Here is a 17,810-nt window from a genome sequence, read left to right as displayed (position 1 = left end):
TATATTTACCTTTATTTAAAAAAATTAAAAAGGAGAAAAGCCCCCTTTTAGAAATCACCTCATACTGGGAGCTTTATCATTTCAAATTGGAAAACCGCTTTATAAAGCTTTTCATATTTTTTTCCTACAATTCAACTAATTGAAGGATTAAACTAAAGGAAAGTCTTTTAAAAACAATGAACCTTTGAATTTAAGAAAATTGATTATTCGACGATAAATAATTATGTGGGTCAATTCACATTCTGTGATTATCTTCTTTTAAATTTACTTCACAAATTAGCAATCTGTTTAGTGCTCACCCAGAGGGAAAGGAGGTGGAAATGTGCACACACACTACCTTCAGAAATGCTTGAGTTAATTACTTTGTAACACTACCTTTGCTGTAATTTTATTTGGGATTTTCTAAGGGTAGAATTTGGTCTCACCAACAAGTGAGGATATAGCCTTATCTCATGGAGGACGAGCTCCCTTCTTACTCAGGAGCAGTCAGGGTACATTACATAAAGCAGTAGAGGATGCCTCATTTTAGCAAACTAAGTTTCTTTGTATTCTTTAATTTTTTGTTACAGATTTAATCATGTGCTAACTAATGACTGTATGTCACTGCGGCAACTAATTTAAACTAGATTCAAGATCTGTTTTATTGGGGAATGGAAGAAATATGTATAATACTACACGTGGTTTCTAGATTTTACAGCCTCGATAGCTTGCCCAGATACCCCACATTAATGAAGGATTTATGTTTGTGTTGAAAGAAAAAAACAGCACCCCAAGACAACCTACTGTGATTTAGGTCAAATTTCATTTCTGACAAAATATGAGAAGTCAGGCTCACTGGAGTTTGTTTTTAACTAATCCAGATACTAATACAAAGTGGGGAGGGGTTGCTTTTGGGTGTTCATTTGTTGCTTTGCAATTTTTTCTTCTTTTGGCATCCTAAATAATAACCCCTTTTTAACTTTTTCTGATATTTAGCTGATTTTCATGGTTGTTTAGCACACAGTTCAGGACCTTTCAGATCATGTTTGTAAAAGCACTCCATGAAGAACATTTAAGCTTTCCTTTGAGATTGGCTTTTAAAATTACAGTAATCAAATTTAGAGTTTATTTTCTATAAATTTTCCAAGAATAACTACTAACAAAGCCCATGACATTAATTTTGCATTCTGACCAAATTAAATTACCATTTTGTGCATAAACATAGTCTATACATACCACATACACCCTGTATTCAAATCTGCTGAGAAAGGTGGTCAGGCCCTTCTAAATGCTCAACCAAAATCACAACAAAAAAAATCACTGGAGCTTTTGTTAAAAATAAAATGAAACTTGGAGTATTAGCTAAATTGAGGTTGATGGTTTCAGATGGCTACTGTGTAAGAAGTGGGTCCAGATATTCCCACAGAATAAATTCTTGCCTGGAAACTTTCGAGCAGTTAGTTAAAGAATAGTTTTCCCTCAGCAACTTATGTGTTCAAAGGTTAGGCACACCATTGCTGTTATTAAAATAGACGCACTGCTCATTTTGACATAGATTGGGCTTGGGTTCCTCTTTTGGTTTGGTTATTCTGTGTATCAGTTTAATCGGTGGGCGACTGAGCCTGTTTCCTCTTAATTTTCTAGTCTTCTCAACAAAATAATCAGTTGGGTTTAAAGCAGTATATGACTCTGCAATATTTTCTAGCCTAGCTGGAAGTTGCAATAAAAATACTTTATGAAATATGTGGTTTTCATCTGCAGTTAAGGAAGTTGTAGAAAGTTTGCTGAAAGCAAAAGGCTAAGCTTGTGAAGGAACACCTCCTTTGTTCCATGCTCAATTTGTCATACACAATTAATTGCAGCTGTGGTGCCTTTTTGTATGATGTTTGGGGTATTCAGTAGCCCAGGATTGCTGCAAAAAGGTCCTTGGAGCAATTAATTTGTGCTTGCTTTTATTCCCTCTCAGAAAGGCATCATTAAAGGCCCATTTAAAAATCTGGCCCTAAAAGTTCGACCTTTGTAGAGTTTTACTGTTCAGAGAGGTTTAATCCTTTGTGGTAGTCTATAAAGTGATGTATGAGTTGAGTTATGTAAATTTTGTCATTGTAGTGTACATGGAGTGATCATTTTACTAACATAAATATTTTCTATGTGTGTTTCAGTGGATGACAATCGAGCAGCAGAAGAATGGTGTGCCTACCCTTTAATGCTGCAGTTTAAATAAGAGAACTTGTATTGTGTCATTTCAGATTGTAGGCTGAGAGTTGTAAATAGTGAAAATTTGAGTACTTATTATTTGTTTTGGTTAGAAAGTGAATTTAAAAAACAAACCAAACTCTAAACTTTCTCAGATTAAAAGTCCTGAGACCTGAAGATTGTAATTTCATGTCTGTGAAGCTTTTAAACATTACACTTGAGATCAGTCATGACTTGATATTCAGGTAAATTTTCTTTTCCAAGAAGCTTTTGAATAAGCATATTTCCTCCAAAGGTCGGTTGGTCTCTCGCTCTCGCTCTTTCTTTCTCTTCCTTTTTTGAGTGTAGATTATTTTAAAGCACTAATTGCATTACATTGGTAACTGCAATATAAAATAGCCATTATTGTTTTGTGAAGCATGGTTGAAATTAGATAGTGGTCCCTTTAAAATTTCATGAGCCTCTCAAAAAAAAAAAAAACCTTAAAAAAAAAACAGAAAGCTGCTGAATATTTCAAAAGATATATATTTTACCTTATTGTAGGTTTTGTAAAGTTAGTTTGTAATATTCAGGTGCACTTTTAATGTTAAATTTTGTGTTCAGAGTTCCATTATACCATGTATTTCTCGGAGGTGGCTCATCACATGACTGACTGTCAGTCTTGGTGCCGCAGTGATCCCTTAATATTTGATTTCTCTCCATTTGCCACTATTCTGTATTGGCACTTTTTCAGTGTAGATACTCTTGTTTGGGGATGTCCTCATAAATGTGTAAGAGATCAGTCTGTTCGCATGCTTAATTTCTGTTAATCAGAGTTTTGCATGGCCCAAACAACAGTTGACCATTTTTATGATATGGGAAAGTATAATTCATAACTGTCTTCATCACTAAGTCCTTTCTTCTCAAAGTTTCTATTAGGCAGATGGTGACATTATTCAAATTATATGATATTACACAAACTAATGTTGATTTTTTTAATGAGAAAACAATGATATTATAGAGTAGGAAAAATATAGCACTATAAAATCAAAAATTCTGTGGAAGGAGATCTAGTTGGTATTTTTGTTATTAACTTTCTCTTCTGAGACAACACAGTCATCAAGTTTGACAGTAATGTATTATATATCTTTGTTCAGTAGGCTTCCAGGTGACTGAACTGTGTCTGTGATGAGCTATACCTTTTTTTCTGGTCCCCAAGTACCATGAAGGACAAGGTCTCTCTTTCAGGAAAAATAATTTATATTTGTGTATAATACTTTTTAATATTGAGTTTGTTGTTATTCTGAAGTTTAGATGTTGCTTGATAAACCTTTGCTGCAGCAGATCATGAATATGAGTAAGGCTTTGTGTGATAATAGGGGTCCTTATGTGAAGTTAATTACTGTTCAGTTCTGGTGAGCAAGCTCAACAAGTGTGAAGTGTGTATTAGCTTTATTTGGTACACTTTTACTTTACAATATTGAAGTGCTTTTAGAACTCTGGTTATCTTATATAAAACCATTACCTCAACCAATTGGCATTTCCATTCCCCAACATTTTACCTGAGATATAACATGAGCTATGTAGGATCAGATAGTAAAACAGTAAGGCACAATGAAAAGTTTAGTCCCAATTTTCTGGAGAGAACTCTAAATTAGACAAAAACTGACTACCTGCAGAGGCCCATATCATAACTACCTTCTGTCATTAGGCAGTACACAGCAACCTGTGTGTTGCTAGTGAGCTGTGTCTTCTCCCCCTTCCCCAAGTAAGCACATGGTGCAAGGCCTGATTCTTAGCCTTTGTGATTCTCTCACATTTCATTGACCCATAATAATGAAGCTTGGATTCAGTTTGTTATTTTTATAAAACAAATTATTGAGTCAACCCAGTGTCAGAACCTGATACTAGTTTGAGCATTTACTGCAATTATGTTACAGTTTGGTGTTATTTTCTTTTAACAGTTATTATCCTACCTGATATTTTGAAACCATGTACTTACAGCTTTTATAATTATTCTTTTCTTTAACTAAATGTCGGGTTTTTCCCATATGAACCACCTTTTCTGTATATTCAGGTTGCTGTCATTGGTGATAGAATATGATAATAGACTGAATTGCTCTACTTATAGGAGACATTGGAAGTAACAGGTTAAATTTGACCTTCCCATAGAGATCACAGGTTGTTTTCCTGGCAACCTTTTCATTATAATTAGGTCTTCATTGATACTAGGTCATCCAGTGTTATTAAAGACTTAACCTACAATAATTAGGAGACTGTTAAACTATAGATATTGTTTAAAAATCTAATTGCTTTCAAATTCTTGAAAAAGGAAAAAAGTATAGTTGTGAAACAAGCAATGTAACCCTCCAAATTCTTAGTTCAAGTTTTGGATTCATTCTGTCCTTGAGACTGTTTGTGAACATGGTTACTGAAAGGAAAACAGTAGAAATTCTTTGCATGTACTCTTGTCTCTTATTCCCAAATTAACTCGCAGTTGCCTTTTAAAGCAGCAGACATTAGCCCTGTAGCTAACACTGTAGCTGTGTGCCCTGAGTGTTAAGAAGGAGATTTGGGGGAGGGAGGATTGGGAAGTAGGAAGGAAAAGTATGTAAACTTTAGGAAAAAACTGAAGATTCTGTCCTATAATACTAAAAGTGAGTCACAGGATAGATAATATGTATGGTAACATTGGGCCATCTTCATTTGATAATCAGAAAAGTTTTTTGATTGTTTGAAAATGAGAATCAAGGTTAATTAAGGTTGTTTGACAAATGGTAAAACAGAAGTTAATTCTGCAACTATTGGGGGGGGTAATTTTAAGGTTTCCAGTTCATTTAGAGCTGAATCAGTAAAAGTTGAAAAGCAAGCACTTTTAGTTAATCATAGATATATTGGATGTAGCAAATATTTTAATCATAATATTTAATCTTTATTGTTTGAATATGGAAATGAACTCTTTACCCCATCTTGAACTGTAATAGAACAGGTTCAAGATGATCTTTTCAACACTGGAAATGACCCTACACACATACCAAATAAATCTAAAGCAGTAAGAAATATTTGAAGATCCATACCTCTTAGACTTTTTAGATTTGTCTTGGGAAAGAATTTATGAAACTATAACCAGTATTAGTGCAGTCTTGGGTTCCTTGTTCTGCATAATTGCACCCTTTCTCAGGTATGTCCTGAAAACATAAATTTTAAAATAATCTCTTTAGAGATTAGATTCTCAGTGGATAGTGTGTAAGGGGACCGGGGGAGGGGGGTGGGGGGTTAAACACAGGACACTGACACAGTAGAGCAGGGATTTTTAACACATTCAATAGCCAAATAGAATTCATTCTAGAATATTTTTACCCCCTCGGAATTAGTGAAATAACATCTATTATTTGGTAAATACCAGGTGCTACACTCCTAAACATCTTTTCTTTCATCCAGGTAACTTTTTTTTTTCCTGCTTGGTGGAAGGGTATATAGTAAACTTACTATCACTAGGAAAGCACTTGTCTGAAATGTTTAAAGTACTAGAAAAGGGATAATTCAGCACTTTTTCTGTTACAACACTAAAGTCTTAATTTATCTTCAGAGTCTTAGGTACTGTAAGTTTTACAGTGATTATTTAAAAATATAAAACAACATAATACGGGGTCAGATTGCATTTATATAAATCTTATTTAAAAAAGAGACAATAGCATTTTGTACTTTGAAGCGGTTCCAAGTGATTGCCTCGTTTTCCCCATTTCATTAAGCATTTCAGGCTTAAGAATTTGGAATTTGAAAGAAGGTGAGGGGAAAATTCCCCAGAATGGAAAATTATGTCAGACCATTTTAGAAAAATAAATCACTAGGAAAATGGGTAGGGATTCTCTCTCCCTTTAAGTCTTCAGGGAATGAGCAGTATTTAGAGTCTTTGGCTGAAATTCAAGCCTTTTTACTGTGTAAATTTTTAATATTAATTCACTGACATGCTTTTTACATCAGAGGACTGAAAATGGATCTTAATGTTTTTAAGTTGTGGAAGGGTATATTTCTAAAATGAGGGGGGATAATTAACTAGGTTAGTATACCAGCATTAGTAAGTTTATGAAATTTTAGTATGTAATAGCAAAGTGTTTGATTAAAAGTCTAATCCTATATTGCTAGTCGAAATTAGTTACATTCTGATCTAGAAAGATAGAATCATTGGATATTGATATGCTGTGCTGTCAGAAAACCAGACTAAGATAGAAACCTTTATCTGACTCCCATTTCTTGCTTGTTCTGATGGGATGTATACTTTACAGCAGCTTATTGCTGCTTTGAGAAGAAATGTATAAACTACATTTGGAGTGTTTGAATATAATTCTGTATAACCTCCACTTTAAACTGTCAGACATTGGTATTTTATCAGTCCATACTGTCAAATAAAACTAATGTTCTTAGGAATCCAACTTGTACACACTGTTTAAAAACCCTCAGGGACAGTTTACACACTATTCTCACTCAATTCAGGTACTTTGATGCTATTCTTAAACCTAACAGTGACTTGTATTTTTCTGTTTTGCTTTTATTTTGACGTGCTGGTAGCACATCCTTGATGAATGTCAACTTAAAAACTCAGTTCAGGTATCCAGGTATAACTCAGCCAAACAGATTTTAAAGCTGCATATAACTCTCCAGCACACGGTGCCTCATACTCTTATAGTGGCATTCTATATATTCAGTTATTACTACTGAGCAGATAATATGGGGGTTCCTGTTAACGGTGTAGTTTAAAAAAATGAATTGTGCATAAATATATAGCCAGCACATGCAAAACACCACATGCGCACACACAGTTAATCTATTTTTAAATGCCACTAATAGCCAGCACAATTAAATGACATTCCTTGCTGCTTCTGTAAATTACAACAGATGCAGTTCCTCCTCAATGTGGCTCTTGCTTCTTCACCATGCTACTACTAAATTCAAGCACTGGTCCTTGGGTGTCTGACCTCTACATTCTAGTTTATGCAATGTCTTTAGAGAATTCTGTGCACTGGCCACTGTGATGGAACCATTGGGCCAGGAGTGCTCTGAGTTTATTAGTAGTGATTCTGCCAAAGTTGGTATTATAATATGAACATGTAAATGTCAAAAAAGCTAGCAGAGGTCTAGGTCTACATATCAGCAGACAATTTTGTCAGTATATTTTGTAACCTTGAAGTCCTCAGTGACAAGTTTCTTCTGATGTGAAGTTCTAATTCTAGTGTTTTAGCCCTTTGCATCATTAATATTAAGACTTGTCTACTGGGTTTCTTTATCCTGTAAAACTTGTTTCCTACAGTATAATCTGTGGTTAACAAAATTGATTACGCCTCTGCTTTAATATTTGATATCTTAACATCTAAAGGAATTCTCTATATATAAAACCCATAGCCTTTGAAAACACAGAAAATGGCATATTTCAGTTTTCTAGAAGTTCAAGTGTCATGCAACAAAACAGGAACCCCCTTTACTCTTATGGACCTCATTTCAATATACTGTTTACAGTTTTACGGAATTGTATAATTTAATATTTCTCTTGTACTGTAGTTTATATTTATTTACAGATTTTTTTTGTACTGTGTGATTTGAACTTTTTTGTTCCTTGCTATGATCAATGTTTATGTAGTAGAGCACTTATGATCACAAATTAAGTTTTTTGGTTTGATTGCACTACATTAAATTTTTTAATGCAGTTCTGATTTTTGACTGGACTACAATAAGCTGTGTCTTAATGTATGTGATGAGTACTTAAAACTTTAATCCATGTGGTCCCCCCCCCTTTTTTTTTTGGCATTGTATGTCAAAAGCGCTAGTTCTTTCGTGCATGTGTAAGATTTAATGGTTCCATTGTATTATTTGACCATGACATTTTGGATAAACATTCCCAGCTGTAATGTTGTGTATGGTAGTTCTCACTGGATGCTAGACTTTTCAAAACCACTATTCTTCTAATAAATTTTGTTGTGAAAAACTGTTTTAAAGAGTTGGTTTCTACTTCCTAGGATTTTAGTGCATGGTAAGCAGAGTAATTTTTAATGATACATTCTTTTTAGATGAAATCTTACATAACTAGAAGTTGCTGCTTCAAAATTGTGCATCAGTATTTGGATGCAGTACTGTCTTATAACCTTGTGTTTACTAATTTGATACTACACTACCTCAGTTTTCTTCATCAGAGTATTAAAAAATATTTTAAGTTTAACAAAATATATTGATATTTTCATAATACCTTCTTGCCAAAATTAGTCTTTCATAGAAAAATTTTTTAGAGTGAAATAATGCTGGGATTGCTCATCAAAAACAATGATTTATCAGTTTCTGTTTGTTCTTTTCTCAAGGCAGAGTTAAAAAGCAATGTTCTCAATTAAGATTATTAGTTCTGATTCTTGGGAAGATATTGGTATTTCATTGTCCTAGGACAAGTAAAGAACAACATATATGTTGCTCAGCATTTGTGTTGTGGTTTTTAGAAACTGTATAAATAAGTTTTGTACAATACAATGGTTCCTATTTTAAAGTGATTAGGGAGACAGCTGAATAATAATGATAATTACAAATGATACAAAATAATTTAGAAAACTTTTCAAGGTCAAGATGTAATTAAAGGCTGATTGAAGTGATTTCTGATCATTTGTAATGGCATTTTATATTTTAAAATAAATCTGTTTTGGGGAGTTGGTCATGATTATCTTTTAGTTACTCCTTTTGTCTTACTTTGACTAGCTGTTTCTTTTATAGTCCCGTGCTTCCAATATTGGAACTTTTTATTGCTACTACGGGCTTGTTTATAGACTTCATTCGTTCCCTTTACTCAGCCTTGCCACGTGTTTGTAGAACATTTTTCTGGGAACCTAATTCTTTGTAAATTTCAAAGCTTTAACTGCTTTCTCTTGTCATTATTCTAAACGGTGGCCAGATCAATGTGGTAGGATTATAACCTAGCATCTCATAAATGAATTTTAGTGACTCTGTCTTCAAATTGATGCATAGTTTTTAAATTTCTATGACCTTATTTTTAAAAGACTTATTTCTTCTAAACCAGTTTTCTGTCATTCTGTTGATACTTTGGAATTCGGGGACCCTATGTTTTAATAAGATATAGCAATCAGAGAAATTGCTTAAAGGTAGTAGAAGGGACAGAAGGGAAGATGGTGTCATTTCCTATTGTATCTTTTCACATTTTGCCCCAAAGATTGTGAATTTCTGTCACAAGATACTTGGGTTCAAATGTTAAAACATTTCCCCAAGTCATGATGTTGAATTAATATAGCTGAAATGAGTGAGAAATCCTTTTTTTTAATAGAACATATTAACAGATACAATTCTTTTATTCAGAGTGTCTATCCTTATTTGCTTGGAAAAGATGAGCCTTTTAAAACACTAAGTTTTTATCTTCCAACTGTAAGTTCTTGGACTTTTGTTTTTGGGTGGGAAGTGGCGCTGTGAGTATCAACCCAGGTTTATAACTGGAGTAGACAGGCTTTGCCACCTGGTGGGAGTTAATTCAGTGTAAGGGGTAGGAAGAGGCTTGTTTTCAGAGTTCCATGGAAAAGAATTGTACTCAAAACATTGCTTTAAAAGATTGATCTGAGTATAATTAACAGTTCAAGGCAAGATTTGTTTAGGGTTCAGTTTGGAAAGCAAGCAAAAATATAAGCATTTCTAAATACTAAATCGTCTGTTCTAGAGCTGTTTTGATTAGTTGTTTTAAAATGTCAATTGTACCCTTTTCCCAACTTTATTTGATCAGCAGTATGTATGTGTTAAAAAGCATTTGGTACTTTCATAAAGATGATAGCTTTTTTCACTTGTAAAGTGAATGTTGGCATAAATGTGTTTTAGGCCTCAACTGAATCAATTAAAAATGCAGTTTGCTATTAAATGCACTAATCTCAAACATTTGGAAATATGGTAGCAACCCTTTACTGAACAGTGCAGTCTTTAAAACCTTAGGTCTCACCTTGGATTGCTATACTTTCTAAGGAAAATACAGATCTGATTGTCATTTTAAATGCCTCGCAAGTTTGTTTTTATTATGAACTATGTGGTTGTGGTGATACCTTTGCAAAAAATGAGCACTTTTTATTCTGACTAGTTTTTTTTTTTTTTTTGAAGATTATTTATACATACAAGAACTGGGGTACAGGCCAGAGTTTTGGGGGTGAGAGGATTTACCAGAGACAGAGCGGGGAACAGAACAGGCAGATAGACTGAAACACTGCTGAGCAGTGGGTGAGCAGTGGAGCAGTGGGCGAGCCAGGAGAGGTCTGTGCCATGTGGGTCACCTCCCTGGCCTGGGATCAAACTTGTGCTGTAGTGGCTGTGGTGAGCTTCATGTGTTGCATCTTAACCCCTTGCGCCACCAGAGAGGCCCCTATTCTGACTAGTTTTAAGGTAGTTTTACTCACAATTTGCTATTTCAGAAGTACAGATTAGTTCTACCTTGAATGTTTAGCGCTCAAATATAGGGATCATTGAATATAAATCAGTCTTGGTCAGAATTAACCTTTCAAGAATACAGATGCCTGAGTCCTATACTACATACACTTGAATCAGTTTATGATTGAGGCTTGAACATGTTATATATTTTCAGAATGTAACAGGACATTTTGATTTGGAGGTGGTGGTTTTTGTTTTTTTTATTCCGTGATTTTATTTTCTAATTGTGAAAGGCATATAACAAAACATATCTTAACCATTTTTCAATGTGCACTTCAGTAGTGTTCAATCTATTCACATTATTGTGATCATAGGAGGTTTTGATTAACCAACGGATTAAACACAGTTGGTCTCATTTTAGTCTTTAATTTTCAGATGAAAAACACGAAACTTGGGGAGTTTAAGGGACTTGATTTCCTCATATAATAAGTTGCCCTTAATAATCATGATCCCTAACCATAATACTGATCTCCATATCACTTTATTACTCTCGACCTAGAATTAGGAATGAGGGGTTTTATCTGCTAATTACATTCAGTTTTAAGTAGTTAAGTGATAAATTTAGTTTTACTCTTGAATAAACTTACATTGCTTTTTAGGAAGAGAATTAAATCTGTCATACAAAATTACCAGTAAACAAATTATATTTGAAGCATACAAAACTTAATTGTTAAATAGAAGTAAACACTGATGACTCAGTGCTGCAGGAAGTAGATCTTGAATAGGTAGGGTAAAGAAGAGAGAAAAGAATATGCCAAGTTTAAGAGACATTTTGATGAGCTTGGTTTAAAATCCTAGCCCCTTTACTTTCTCAGTACCCAACCTTGAACAAGTTATTGAACCTTTCTGAGCCTCAGTTTTCTTACCTATAAAAGGGAGCTTATACTGTCTACCTCAGAGATTTGTTATGAGACGTAAATGAGATTCTGTATGTAAAATGCCTAGCACTGTGCCAGGCTCTTTGTCAGTGTTGAGGATGAAAGCTAGGAGTGAAAGCACCTAGCAGTATTTAATTTAGTGTGAAGATTAGGGAGAGAGAGAAAATCAGGATGAAAGTTGTGGACGATGCTGTTTGTATCAGTTAGGACTTTGGAAATGAGGCAGATGAGCTTATCTTATACTGGGACTAGGGGCAGCCAGTCTTGTTTTATTCTTCAAAGACATAAAAAATATTGATACTATCTATCGTTGAAGTCTGGAGTACTGCTTTTTCCATATTTCTTGGTTCTATTGTAGGGGAATATTATCAAACTTAATCATCCTTTGTTTCTTTTCAAAACTAAATGGAACAAACATTATTTGGAAAGTAGAAGATATTTGAGGTTGAAGATTATAGTTACTTAGAATTTGCATTTTTATCATACAGATTTTTTTTTTTGTTCAAAGTTCAGATTTTACATGCTTTGAATCTGCGTGCAGGTATTTGTTATCACAATGTGGTAGTTTGAATAGCAAAATGTAAAAGCCAGGTTTGGGGATGTATGCATGTATGTTTAATCATCAAAACTTTAGTTTTCTAATGAAAGAATTTGATCAAATAGGAGTTCTGTGCATTTCAAAATGATAAATCACACCTAACATGATTTAGGGATGTTCATTCCACTATCTATTAAATTGACTTGAGACATTTTTGCCAGGAATGACTTTAGCTACATAAAGATGGATTCAGAAGAAAATAACCAGGATAACAGGTTTTTACAAGGTGGTCAGAACAACCAGTTGTGATTTCATAGTTGTAATAGCTACTTAATGTGTCCTAACCAACAATTTTAAAAAGAAGTAGGTAGATACTACTTCACTGAAACTCGTGTGTCATACACATACAAACTGAGATGTGTGTACTGGGGTCACTGTAAAATGTGTTTCTTGTTCTGGCCCTCATGACTGTTCAAAGTCATTCTGTAAACCACACCTCTAGCCCTGCTTTTCTGGTACCTTATTAGCCTGCTCAGAACCTCTTGTGTACATACTTAAGAGCCTACACATTTTCTATCTGACTTGCAAAATCCCCTTCTTCCTGTCCCTGCCCATTGATTTGAACTCACTTTCATTGAAAATGACATTTCTTTTCATTCTGATTATAAATCATTCTGCCCCTTTCACTTACCTTGAAAAATGTCTTAGAAAAATATTTTTCCCTGCGTAGTAACTTACTTGGTTAGTTTTTTCACCACTTATACCTGTGTGAACTGAACATGAACTTAAGCAAGAAGCTCCTAAGTTAAAAAGAACAAAGTCCTTGACATCAAGAAGGTTCACAGTCCACTCAGTGGAGGAGATAGCCATGTCAGCCCTTACCATGCAGCATACATTCTATTTAATAAAAGAAACAAACTAGGAGAGCAAGAAATATCTCCCCCATGGATAGGGTGCTGATGAGGATGAGTGTGTGTAGTGGGAAGTTGACAGAAGTTCTGTGCAAAAAAGAGACAATTTGAACTTTAGGGAGATGGACAGTTTGTGGTACTTAAGGCAAAGTCAGGAAAAGACAGGTGCCAGGGAAGTTCAATAGGTGTAGCTGAACTGGGCAGTGTATTAAAAGCAAGAGTAGTGGTAGAACCAGGGATAAGGATTGAAGTAGAATCAATTGAGTGGTGTGTATGTATGTGAGTGTGCATGTGTGTATACATTTATATTTTGTCTTTCAACATTCCTGAGTAAGAACTTGAATATACAGATGATTCTATTTAATTCTTTCCCACTCTAGAACATCTCCAATGGTAGCCTTGAGTGTTTCAGAGAGAGATGGAGTGGGGGATAGGTATAATGAACTGTTAATTCCTAAGCACCCCAGAGAGAATGGTAGAAATGAAAATACTTTGCTTATCCCTATACTTTAAATTTTAAAATATGTATACCTTCTGTAACAGTCGTGAATTGAGCAATTGAGAAGTAACATTAAATTTTGTCTGTGGTGCCTTAGAAATTATTTTTTTTTTGTGTTCTGTATTTTATGATGTGGTCTAGATTATTTTTTAGGAGTGCCATCATTGTATCAATGTTAAGTGATCACTATTTGACAACAAAAGTAGAATTTGTCATTTTTACAGTCCATGCCACGGATTTGTATGATCTCAGGAATGGAGATTAAGAACCTCAAGAGACCATGAGAAAAGTTAGGATATAGAATATCCCATAAAAGTCATGAAAAACTCAGAACGCTATCAAGTATCCATTAATATCTGCTAATATCAGTTTCCGTAGTGTAGTAGTTATCAGTTCGCCTCACATTTATATCTGCTAGTTTCCCTCTTCCTTTCACCCAAAAAGTAACTAGGAATTTTTGTCAAAAACATACCACTTTATTTCTTGAGAGGAAAAAAAAAGTTGTGTTGCTGCAATCTGTCATGTGAACTATTGATTGTTGTTTTGTGCTTTTTTCTCTTTCTGCTAGCTTCCCATGCCTCTTTCTGATTCTCCCCTCTGCATAAACACTGTCCTGCAAGGTGGTGGCATGGGGTTTTGTTTGAGTTTATCATTGTTGTTGTGAGAGAAATAAATTCCAGTTAGAGTGGAATCCTATCTGAACTCTTAGAGGCTGAGTCCCACACCAGGAAAACCAGCACAATCCTTGGCTTTTATTAGGCCTTGACAAATGTTTCTTTTCCTGCCAACCCCCCGTTTTTTTCCAAATTTTTTTATTTGACAAATTTGGCATGCTCTATTATAAATTTAAGGTGTTCAGGGTGTTACTTGATACATTTATATATGTAATAATTGCCTTTAAAGCAGTATTTATTGTATCGTTTATAGTACATTATTGTGGATACTCAGTATACTGTAAATTGGATTTCTGTGGCTTACTTACAACTTGTTACAAGTTTGTACCCTTAAACCATCAATCTTATCCCTGCATCCCATGGTAACCACCATCTTACTTTGCCGCCCCCCCCCCCTTTTATTTTTGTGGGACCCTCGCCGGCAGCCGGGGAATGAACTGGCGCTACAGAGGCTGCGGGCAGCTCCACAGCCCAGCATTCAACCGCTGCACCAACAGGGGAGACCCTTTGCTTTTTTTAAAAAAAAACAGACTTGATTACCCATTTGAATGATATAATACAATTCTTTATATTTCTCCATCTGACTTACCCATTTAGCATAATGCCCTTAAGCTCCACCCATGGCTGCATAATATCCCATTGTGTGTATGTACCACATCTGTTTTATCCATTTATCCACTGATGGGTTGATGGGCAGTTCTAGTTTCCATATCTTGACTGTTGTGAATTAACTGTGATAAACATGGGTATATATATATTTTATGAAATCTTGTTTTAATTTACTTTGGGTTGATACTTAGAAGTAGACTTTCAAGTTTATATGGCAGATCTATTTTTATTTCTTTGAAGGAACTTCCATATATTGTTTTCCAGAGTGGTTGAACAGTTCACATCCCCACCAACTGTGTATAAGGGTTCCTTTTTCACTTCCTCACCAACCCCCATGGTGTCTTGTCTTCTCAGTGATAGTCATTCTAGCAGGCATGAGGTGATCTCTGGTTGCCCTTACCCTTCCATCAAAAGAGCATCATGATAAGGTACCTTTTCTCACCCTTTGGGCAATGAGCACCCCTATGTTCCATTTAAGTAGTGGTATTCTTTTAGTCCATCATTGGACTAAAAGTTTTAAGTTTAAGTTTCAAATTAATGAACAGTTTATCATTTAAGTTTCAAATTAATGAACAGTTAAAGAAGAAGATGGAATTTTAACCCCCTACCTGACAAATACAAAAGCAAAATCAAACAAACAGGCCAGTCACATTCCGTTGTCATATGCTCTCACATAGTCCTGACCTTCTAAAATGTCACTTATGCTTTTAACATCTAGAGCTCTCCTTACTCTGGTTTCCCTAACTTAATGAGGTTAGTGATAGACATACTGTTTCAGTTCAAATAGGCCCTGGACGAAGGTCTTTTCATTTTATCTGGAATCATATTATTTCCTAAAGTCTATTTCAATGTGTTTTCTACAAATTTGTAGCTCTAATACTTATTAGATTAATTATTAATTAGATTAACAATTTAGATTTGTGCTCTCACCGAATCAGCATTTATATAATGTTACAGCACTTCAGCATATTTCCTCCCCACACGTCCAGGACCTTTTTTTTTTGTTTGTTTTTAAATTTATGCCATTCACTGTCTTTGAACCCTCCCCTCCTTTTTTGTTTGAAAAAATACCAAATGGGGCCTCCCCTGGTGGTGCAGGGGTTGAACGCTGGGCTGCGAAGCTGCCTGCAGCCTCTGCAGCGCCAGTTCGATCCCTGGCCACTGGCGAGCATCCCACAGGGTGTGCAGACCTTTCCTGCCGCCCACTACTCCCCTCAGCAGTGTATTTCGTCAGTCTGTCTGTTCTGTTCCCTGCTCTGGCTCTGGAGAATTCTCTCACCCTCCCGCGCTTCTGACTGTACCCAGTGCTTGTATAAATAAATAAATCTAAAAAATATATACCAAATGTAATATTTCTGGTTTTGTATGCATAGTCTTATCTGGAATGATAGAAACAAACAAACAAAATGATGAACTTTCAAAAGTAAGTAATTTTTCATAGTTTCTTTTTTTATGAACCCAATAGATTTCTAGAGAGATGGAGTCATTGTTATGCTTTGTGACCCCTTGCTCTCACTTTCTGCTCACTAAGTAACTTTCTGATTATATTTTGACTTCCCAAGTACATTTGCCTATAGGGTAAAATGTGTTAACATGAGAAACATTGGTAATTTTATTTTTGTTGTAATTTAATAAATTTCATGACCTATTTAAATTGAACAGAAATAGGAGATGCCATATACAAGCCTTAAACTGTGTCTATCATGTTTAGATCTACTCTGAATAATAATCTTTTATCAGGGATTTTAAGCCCTGAGGAACAGAAAAGCTAGCAATCTGTGGCTCCATGCCCCATAAGTTTCCTCTGTGGCACCTCTTCTTTCTGCCAAGTGAGTTACTCAAAAATTTTGAAACTTTGTTCTACCCTGTTTTTAACGAACTTGATTAAAATACACTAAACCCGAAGCATATTTATTATGTTGGCATTGCATGCCTTTTGTTTTGGAGCAGTAGTTCTTAACTATTTTTCTTTCCATGCCTGAACTAGATGCCATGTTGCCATCAGCAGCAGTGACTCGCTGAGGCTGAGACTCTTACAGGCAAGAGAGATGCAGATACAGCCTAGATTTGAACCCACATGCATACACGCCTTCCCCTTTGATCTCTGGGGAGTAACAGTTCTCCTAAATTCCAATTTGAGAATTGCTTTTTCTATCTAAATCCACCTGAATTCTCAATAAATCCAATTTTACATAAGCTGGATTTCAGTTACTTGGAAAATCACCTGGGTGTTAAACTACCTAATTCTAAGAGGTCACTTGCTATTCTGTGATCTTAATGAACTTTCTCACTTTCTGTGTTACCTTTGCATAACCTGTTAACTTTTTTCTCCTAGTTTTTTTTATTTGTTTGTTTGTTTTTTGTTTTTTTGTTTGTTTGTTTTTGTGGGACCCTTGCCGGTGGCCAGGGAAAGAACCGTTGCTGCAGAGGTTGTAGGCAGCCTCGCAGCCCAGCGCTCAACCACTGCGCCACCAGGGGAGGCCCTTTTTTCCTCCTAGTTTAATTCCATGGAAAGAAAACTTTGGTATTCGGTAGTTTAGAGTTTTTTGGGTTTTTTTTAAAGATTTATTTATTTATGCATACAAGAACTGGGGTACAGACCAGAGGTACAGGGGGTGAGAGGATTCACCAGAGACACAGTGGGAAACAGAACAGGCAGATTGATGAAAATACACTGCTGAGGGGAGCAGCAGGCGAGTCAGGAGAGGTCTGCTGTGCCATGTGGGTTGCTCCCTGGCCGGGGATCGAACTCATGCTGCAGTGGCTGCGGATAGCTTCATGGGTTGCGTCTTAACCCCATGCGCCACCAGGGAGACCCCCGGTTTAGATTTTTTAGACACTGAAAAACAAATCTCCACAACCCATGCCCACCTTTCTTTAATGATTGATTGAAACATAGAGAGACAGACAAATCCACATACACACAGTTTTGTCATAGCCCTTGTGAATATCCCTATATCCGGGTATGATAGACAAGTGTAAAATAGCCAGTGGTAATAGAGAAGAGAGTTGTCAGTGGACTTATCCTTGAATATACTTACATGTACCTGCTTAAAAGGTCAGAAGTAAGGAATTACTCATTTTTGATTCTTGTCTGGC

General features: G+C 35.4%; 1 protein-coding gene across 1 annotated transcript in view; it reads left to right on the top strand.

Annotated features, from left to right (window-relative positions):
• Positions 1-17,810, top strand: part of LCOR (ligand dependent nuclear receptor corepressor) — a gene marked incomplete at both ends in the record, with an annotated part of 32,753 nt that overhangs the window by 6,769 nt on the left and 8,174 nt on the right. The window lies entirely within an intron of this gene.

The sequence above is a fragment of the Talpa europaea genome (assembly GCF_964194135.1).
Source record: "Talpa europaea genome assembly, chromosome: 10".
Lineage (NCBI taxonomy): Eukaryota > Metazoa > Chordata > Mammalia > Eulipotyphla > Talpidae > Talpa > Talpa europaea.
The sequence above is the reverse complement of the archived record's forward strand: the minus strand, read 5'-3'. Positions and strand labels throughout refer to the sequence as shown.